Here is a 7,433-nt window from a genome sequence, read left to right as displayed (position 1 = left end):
AAAAACCCCAAATTTACCTCCTCTTATACCTAGAAAAAATGTAGAGCAGCCGTTCACTGCCGTCCTTGGTGCGCATAAAGTAGAGATGCCAACTAACGTCCTTGGTCTGCAAGAGGAGACCTTGCAGACGTTACTAACACAATACAAGATGCTAGTTAAAACTTAAAATCAGCGCCAACAGGACAATGAACCTTATGAGATGCTAGCAAATTAAACTTCAATTCAAATGCTCGTGTTTATAAAGCGTAAGTTCGCTCTGCCAGTATAATGAGGCGACACTGGTTCACGCTGTAGATGAGCAATTTTGGCAGTGCAGTACAACTGCTAACCTGGAGTCTTGAATGTGCTCACGCAGTAGTGATACACGACCGAATGCCGTTATGATGCTCATAGGAAGGTCAAACTTTTACACAGCATATTTAGCCTTATATACAAGAATGTAACATCTGCTTTTTTTTAAACTTGCTTTAAAGTGTTTAAAAAATAAAATGCCCCTTTTCGCCACAACTCGCACACTTGCAGTCCGCAAAAATTTTCATTAAAAAGCCTAGCTTTGCTAAAGCAACGAAATCGAAGCCGATTCTAAAGTCCATACTCGGGGCTAACCACAGGGTGGCATTAATTCCCTGAGAAACAGCTTTAAAGCATTGAAATTGAGGAATGAAATCATAGATCACCAGTGATGTGTTTGAATAGGCGTGGTAACGAAAGAGTTGAAGCAAAGTGCCCCGTGTTTAGCCATTCACTAGAGGCATATGGAAGTTGCTCAAAAAACAACAAACCTAGAACACAGGTTCGGCAATATCAACCATGGAGATTGGGAAGGGTCGATGAAGCAGGTGAAATTGCTTCACCCTTCCTATCACGCGCTCAATGACTACCCAAGCACTTGCCACGTGACGTGTGTGTGCCACATCATTCTCCGACATGTGTGGCTCATTTGGCTTTCGGAAAGGCGGAATGTGGACCTGCACTCCCAGTGGCCAATCGTTAAATTTGAAACCTTTGTCGTCCATGATCGCATCTCCTGGTTCTAACTGTTTCATTAGCCCACTCTCCTCAACGATCACCCGGTCGGAGGTTGATCCACCCCACAGTTCTGAAACATATCAAATGTAGCCCTTGGGCGTACAGCCAACAACTGCCTTATACGTGTTATAATGCTTGTACGGTGAAAAGGTCTGCCTCTGAGCTAGCAAGGATGATGGCTTCTGAGTGCGCACCTCGGTTCCGTCAAGGACGACTCTCGTGTTGGGAAACCTGTGGAACGCATCGGAGAGATTTTCCTGGTTCTCGAGAACTGTCGGAAACGGAGTCAGCGCGCTTACCTCTTGCCGAAGAAAGATAATCCGCGTTGAAAATACTTTACTGACTTGCTCTTCCGAAATATTGAAATCGCGGGCAATTTCTTTACCCACCATGCCTCTCCTCAGCCGCACCAGGACCATGAAATACTCATCTGCCCGCTCTTCCCGCGTGCGGGATCTAGTCTCACCATGCCCGCTGTTCCAATAGTTCATTTTAGCTGCCCGAGGTTCCAGCGAATTAAACAATAACTCGAAGACGGAAGACACGGGCAGCCCAGTGTAGAACATACAATTTTTGGGGTTCTCCTGGATTATTGGTAACCCCAGCTGTCTTTCCTGAACACGTACAACCTCCGCATGGCGGCGCTTGTTGTCCGCCTCCAGGTCAAGGATTCTTTGCTGAAGTGCCGACAGCTTCTCGTTGTTGAGGTGGTTTGTGGTCAGGGTGATGGCAGTTCCCTGCTCCATTCCTGAGAAGAAATCAGTCATATTGCCACCTGCGTGGGTGCCTTATCAAGTGCTGAAGATAACGTGGCTGTCTTAACAAGCGGCGACCCGGCTGTGGGATCTTTTATTCTTTCTTTAGTTTCTCGAGGGTTCTAGCCAGAGCTCATGGCTTCGCTTTCTTTTTTATTTGTAATTTGGTTTGTTCTAGTGCTTTCTAGTTGTTACGGGATGTCATCTGGCAACATTATAAAAGGCGCGCCCGTGACACAGCAGTCAGTCTTTCGCCAGCACTCCGCTTCCCTGCTGTCTCCTTGAATCACCCGGTAGAACCATTCCTATCTGCTGGAACGGTGCAGTTAGCGAAGGAATAGGTTGCAGTACACCTGTCGGCTTCGTCGGCAGTTTCTTGCATCGCTGACACTCGTGGCATGATCGGGTGTAGAGGTGGACGGTTATGGCGAGTTTGGGCCAGTAATATTTTTCACGAATACGGGCCAGTCTCCGGCTGTAACCAAGGTGTCCGTCCGGACGTCGGGTCGTCGTGATATGCTTGAAAGATCTCCTTTCAAAGGTCGGTCGGGACCACCAGCAGCCAATGCGAGTTGTTGTGCCAGAAGTTTTCTTGGTAGGGTACAGTTTGGCGAATGGCGAAGGTCGTCAGGGCTCGTGAGAAAATAGTGGGATTGGTACTCCCCCACCCTTCCATGTGCTCTATTAGTGCACGCAGCCCAGGATCGCCTTGTTCATGTCCTGTTATGTCGTCGATGTTCACTGCGCCTACGAACATCTCGTCGTCATTCTCGTCGGTGCTGCCAAAAGTTGTGTTGACAGGGGCTCTGGACACGCAGTCGGCTTCGCTGTGCTTGCGACCTGGATTGTAGACCACAGTCATGTTGAACTGTTGTAGTTGGAGACTCCATTCTGCGAGGCGTTTAGAAGGACCCTCGAGGTTCGCGAGCAAGCAGAACAAGTGATGGTCTGCGACTACGCGGAACGGGCTCCCGTACAAGTACTGCCGGAACTTAGTGATTGCGTAGACGACCGCAAGACATTAGGAAGTTTTAGAATAACGTACGCAATGTTAGCACACGATAGTGCTAAATTTAGCGCTTGTATTAGCCCACACGACGCGAGAGAGTTTTAGAATAGCTTTTCTCCGTCGCGACGCAAAAGCCCAAGCAGCTCGCGCTTGCGACGCCACCAAGATATAATCACAATTTTTATTTCACACACGAAATGCTGTAACTTTAGAAACAAACAAGTTTTTTAGGTTCAGAGTACGGTTTTAGATTTTTTCAACATGAGAATGCGACGCGAGCGGTTGACCGGTCGTGTCGCTTGCGTCGCCTCGGCAAGAGGGGTCTCGTGTACTGACCTTCGCACATCGTACCTTCGCCGAGAAATGTTCGCGCGTCGCAAGCATCAAGTTGCCGGGGACTGTTGCCAAACCGAGTACAATGTCGTCCCGTATTGAAAATCGCAGTCGCGAGGATGCTGCCGACGTCACACTCAGGACGCCGCCAAAGCAGCCGCAGACATAATCCTGGAAGCCGCCATTTTTTTTAACTCTGCTCGACTCACGTTGGCTCGACTTGGCTGTAGCCAACTTCTCATCCAGAATCCTCCTTGGAGAAGCGCAAAGACTCTGCGTACGCACGCTATTTCCGAGAATTAGCGCACGCTAAAATTGCGCACGCAAAACGCAAAACCTGGCTTGCGTTCGGAGCATGCGCAGTGGCGACGACGGTATTCTTTGCGTACGCAAAGCTTTTTCGTGCGTTATTCTAAAACTCCCTATTCATTTTTAGTCGAGAAGTAAATTTCTTTGGCCTTGGTTAGTGTCCGACTTCCGTAGGTGATGACTTGCTCGTCGCCTTCTTGCACTTGAACACGTACCGCACCAAGTCGCGAGTTACTAGCGCCCTGTGAATTTCGGTTTCTGCATCCTGAGCAAAGTGTGCAAGAACACGTGAAGTCTGGATTTTTCGCTTCAGCTCGTCGAATGCCTGCTGCTGCTCCTCGGTCCATTCGAACTTCTCTGCGTTCTTTGTGAGGTAAGTGAGCGTTGCGGAAATTCTTGCGAAATCCCGAACGAAGTGACGATAGTAGGCACAGGGTCCAAGGGATCTTCGCACGGCCTTTTTATCGGTCGGCAGTGGAAATGCCGCGACAGCGCGGGTCTGCTCGGCGTCCGGGAGACGCTTTTGTTACTAATTGCGTGGCCTAGAAGCTTTAGTTCGTCGTAAGCAAACCGACTTGTTAACGTCTTCGGGGTGCGTTCAGGTGTCTGGATGTCTCCGAGAACTGCTCGGAGTCATCGCAAGTGCTCGTTGAAGTCGTTTGAGAACACCATGACGTCGTCAAGGTAGACAAGACAGCTTTGCCACTTCAGTTCTACCAGCATGATATCCATGACATACTGGAAAGTTGCAGGCGTCGGGAATTGTTCGAACGGTATCACCTTGAACTCTTACAGCCCATTGTCTACTTTCGTTGCCGTTCATCGACTTCGATATGCCAGTAGCCGCTCTTCAGGTCTATGGATGAAAAATATATAGGGTGGCGCAGTCGGTCTAGCGTGCCGTTGCTACGGGGGAGTCGATAGAAGTCTTTCTTCGTCACCGCGTTCAGCTGCCGGTAGTCAACACAGAAGCTAAGCGTTTCGTCCTTGTTCTTAACCAGTACGAATGTAGAGCCCACGGACGGCTTAAAGACTGGACTATGTCGTCGTTCAGCGTCGCTTGAACTTGCTCCTGGATTACTTATCTTTTTTCTAACGGAGACTCTGTGCGGCGATCGATGCACAGGGAGCGCGTCGTCCTCGGTAACGATGAGGGGGTGCTTCGCAACGGCGGTTTTTGCGCACCTTCTGCGATGTTGCAAAGCAGTCGCTGTATTCAAGGGGGAGGGTAAATAGCTGCCGTCACTTCGGGCCCGGAAGCTTGGGATCGATGTCGAGCTGCGCTGGCGACGTACTGTCTTGCCGAGGTGATGAGGACTCTTCCGTAATCGCGGCAATTTCGGCGGAGTTCAGGAGTTCCTCGACGTGGCCAACAACGACACGTTTCGGGAGGTGTTGCGTTTCTTGTCGTAAGTTCGTCAGGAGGAACATACTGCGCCCATTCTGAGGTTTAGTTACTCCTCCTGCGACGCGTACTCCTCTTCCCAGAAGCAATTGAACGTTGCCTTCTAGAGCAACTTCGCAGTACGTGGCTGCATCGGTCATGACGGGTACAACACTTCATCGCGGCGGTAGCGTCACGCCGTCGGAAGCTACTGAGGCGGCGACTGACTTTGTTGGAGGCTTTTCTACACGCGCAACAAGTGTCCGCAGCGTAAAATTGTTTTCTCTATGGTGAATCATGGCGCCGTAGTCGAACAGAACGTCTATGCCGAGAATGACGTCTTTGGCACAGTCTTGTAGAACGACTAATTTCCAAGGACACGTTCCGCCATGAATCTTGACCCAAGCGGTGCTCGTTCCAACGGGTGTAATAAGTTGCCCTCCAGCAGTTCGTATCTGCGGGCAATCCCACGGTGTAGTGACTTTCTGGAGGCGTCGAAAGAGCCTCCCACTTAAAGCGGAGTAGTCCACTCTGATATCCATGAGTGCCTACGCGTCGTGACCGTCGATGACAACGTTGAGGCTGTTGGGCACTGTTGCGGAAACGTCGTCCCGTCACGTGTCGCCGTTGGGGTGGGAGTTCACCAGAGTTCTTGGAAGCTTTTTCATTTACCATCCTCCGCAACACCGACTCCAGGCGTGACCACACTTAGTTTTCTCGGCGGTACAGGGGAGACAGGCTGTCAAGGCGCGACCGAAGGAAAGGCGATGGGGAATGTCGGGGAGATAAAGACGGGAACTTGGTGGTGTGATCGGTGATGGTGACGGAGGGCGACGTAGGGACTCCTCGATGTCGCGAGGGCGTTCGCCGTACATTGGGCACTTGACGTTCGGCGCAAACCAACGTAGGCACATTTGGCGACATGGGCACTTCCGTTAGACGTGGTCAGCTTAACCGCAGCGGTGGCAGAGCGGTCGCCTGTCGGCCGCCAGCGACACGTTGGTCTTCCTTGCCGCAGCTTGTTCTCGGCGCCTGGTCTTCTTAGTCGGTCTACTGCAGTGCCGGAGGTTCACATCGGGGAGACGCCATGTACAGATGCGTCGGACCATGGCGGCGTAGCCTATATCAGGTTTTCCTGTGCTGCTACTTTGACGGGAGTCTCGGGCTGGCAAGCTCGACGACCGTCCCCTCAATCGCCCTCGGCGAGTGAGGAAGGATGAACGATTGCAGTAGGTAGAATATTCCGGATCTCTTCCCGGGCGATGTCCCGGACGGTTTTCCAAAGACTGTCGGCACCGGTGGTGGTCAAACCCGGACGGGGAAACTGACAGTTGGAGCAGTTGGAGCAGCGTTGGTGAGTCGGTGGTAGCAACTTGCTCGGACCGTCAGTGCACGCTAAATATTGGTGGCTTCGCTTACAAAACCATCAACAGTCGTCCGGGGATTGCGTACCAGGCCTCTTAAAACTTCTTTTTTGACGCCCCGCATAAGGGCGCGAAGTTTCTTCTCTTCGGCGGCCTCCAGATCGGCTCGGACACTTAGGCGCAGAACCTCTTCAACAAAGCCTGTCACACTTTCGTTGGGGCCCTGCACTCTTGCTTGAAGAAGGTCCTCCGCTCGCTGCCGACGTTCTATGTTGATAAATGTCCGTTTCGATTCGGCGGCGCATGGCGACCACGAAGTAAAGGAGGGTTGGTTTTCAAACCACTGCCTCGTCGTGCCTTCAAGCAAGAAGTACAAATCCTGGAGGCACTGCTCAGCCATCTATTCGTTGTGGCGTGCTGCAAGTTCATAATGCTGCAGCCAGTCTCCTTTATCCCCGTGCGCCTTGCCGTTAAAGGGCGTCGGAGTGTGGGGAGTGACGGGCAGGAAGACGACGAGTGGAGTAGTCATAGTCGCGGTCTTCATCTTTGGCTTCTGCGGCAGGGGTCCGAATCCCGGAAGTAGGCCTTTAGTAGGACGGTTGCTCGGAAGTCGGCCTCTTCTGCAATGGGTAGCCCTCCGGGACTAAGCACCTCACTTGGCCAGTGTGTTTTCGGAGGGGTATGCTTCACAGGTATAGAATGTTATACCCCCACCTCTACCACAATGTAAAAAATAACAACTGATGAGGCGATGGATAAGTTAAGGAAACTAACCGTTTAATTGGACAAACTTCTGACCGAAGAAATAGGCGAAGGCTGGCGTCGTAGGCGTCGATGCGGCGTAACAACAGGATCGAGTGCAGGGGCGAGACTGACCCCGGTTTGCCCAGCAGCATTCCTTTCGTACGCGGGTGGGTTTCTGGAAAAATCGGAGATTTGGCGCGAAGATTATTCCAACCGCGAAGAAGCAACAGAGTTCTCAAGTTTACCAAAACGCGGCAATTTGCAAAATAACTAAAAAGGGCCTCCGCCACTACGCATCGAACCTCGACTCGTTGCGTGGGAGCCAAGCACGATAACTGTTCGGCCACGGGCGCACTGACTGCTGGCCCAGTTGAGCACGCGGTAATATATAGTTAAAAAGTAAGTAGTCAAATTTGACTACCTCGTAAAGCAAAATGGCGGCCGGTTAGCGTCTCTCGACTTCTCCGGTAAGGCCTAGCGAACAGCGCGGCTTTTCGGCCGAGTGA

General features: G+C 51.4%; 1 pseudogene; it reads right to left on the bottom strand.

The window, feature by feature from the left end:
- Positions 1 to 734: 734 nt before the first annotated feature.
- On the bottom strand, positions 735 to 1,421 carry LOC115329044 (annotated as a pseudogene).
- Between the last annotated feature and the right edge of the window lie 6,012 nt (positions 1,422 to 7,433).

Source organism: Ixodes scapularis, unplaced genomic scaffold (genome assembly GCF_016920785.2).
Source record: "Ixodes scapularis isolate PalLabHiFi unplaced genomic scaffold, ASM1692078v2 PGA_scaffold8__174_contigs__length_109621045, whole genome shotgun sequence".
NCBI lineage: Eukaryota > Metazoa > Arthropoda > Arachnida > Ixodida > Ixodidae > Ixodes > Ixodes scapularis.
This window is presented reverse-complemented; position numbering and strand designations above follow the sequence as displayed.